This window comes from Anoplophora glabripennis, unplaced genomic scaffold, assembly GCF_000390285.2.
Source record: "Anoplophora glabripennis isolate ALB-LARVAE unplaced genomic scaffold, Agla_2.0 scaffold1927, whole genome shotgun sequence".
Lineage (NCBI taxonomy): Eukaryota > Metazoa > Arthropoda > Insecta > Coleoptera > Cerambycidae > Anoplophora > Anoplophora glabripennis.
This window is the reverse complement of record NW_019418025.1, coordinates 2,357-3,661: the sequence shown is the minus strand read 5'-3', so window position 1 is coordinate 3,661 and position 1,305 is coordinate 2,357.

Below are 1,305 nucleotides of genomic sequence, written 5' to 3'. Positions count from 1 at the left end.
TCGGACCACCATAGGGTGTTCCTAAATAAATGTCACAACGGAAAACTGTAAATTTCTCTTGAAAAAAGAAACATGTTTTTCCTCTTCCATTTTTCTCTCTTGGCTTTCGTTTTCGAGATACACGGTGTCAAAACTTTAATTTTTTTTTTAGTTTTTTTTGCCAATATTTTAGGAACCTTTGAACTACAGGACTGAGCTTTTGTACACATAACCACTATTAATAGCTACTTTTTCGCATCCTTCTCGAATTCATTGGATGTGCCAGTGGTGGATATTTTAAAGTATCGTCAGGGTTTTTCTCCCCTAACTTTTACGCCACTGAAAAAATTGACATTTGACAGCTGTAACGGGCACCTTGCTCTTATTCTTTTTAGTTAGGCAACCAATTATAATCTTGGCTTTAAGTTTTGATCTAGGGAGGTCGCCACATTCAGTGTGTTTAGACAGACGGTGTGTACCGTGTACCGTACCCTTGTTTCGGTTACGGTGTACGTGAGTGAACCGGAAAAGTGAAAATTAGACAAAGAAAATTGTTGGTGAAAACCGAGGGACTTCGGTGTGAGTGTGCTCCGCTTTGGCGGCGGTGGTGAATTGAGTAGCTATCAACAGCGACCACTCCCAAGGATTTTTCTCACAGAGTGTTGTAAAGTTAGTAGGCTACGGACGACCGAATTGTTAGTTTGGTAATAATAGTCCAGGAAAATTAGCATTTCACCTCGGAATTGGATAAAGAAGGTTCGATTTTGATGAGACAAAGTGCGTTCTCTTCGTAATTGCATGTAGGTCAAAGTCTACAACGTCTCATGCGGCGCTAATTTGTTTATTAATAATCAATTATTATTAACAAATTAGCGTATTTCGGATATTACGTGGGTTGGAAAAGGCCAATTTTGATGCGGTAGAGCCCATTCTTCTTCTGATTAGTTGTACCTTAACTTTGGGAGACTCCCACCGATCTTCATTTGTTTATTGATTTTTATTCGATCATTAAGAGCAAATTAGGCAATCGGACTGGGAGAGGGGGATTTTCACGCGGTAATCGACGCTCTTCTCGTACTTGGATTACAAGGTGATCCAGAACCACTAAGGGCCACTAAGGGCAGACTGATTTTCATTTGTTCATTGATCTTCAATGAATTAGTATATACAAATTCGGGCTGTTATCTGTGAGCTGGACGAGAAAAGTCTGATTTTTATGGAATAAGTCACTTTGATCATCATCCGGGATATTCCAAAACCGTTAAGGTCCGAATGATCTTCATTTGTTTCTTTTTACTAATTAATCATTATAAAAAAATTACACGT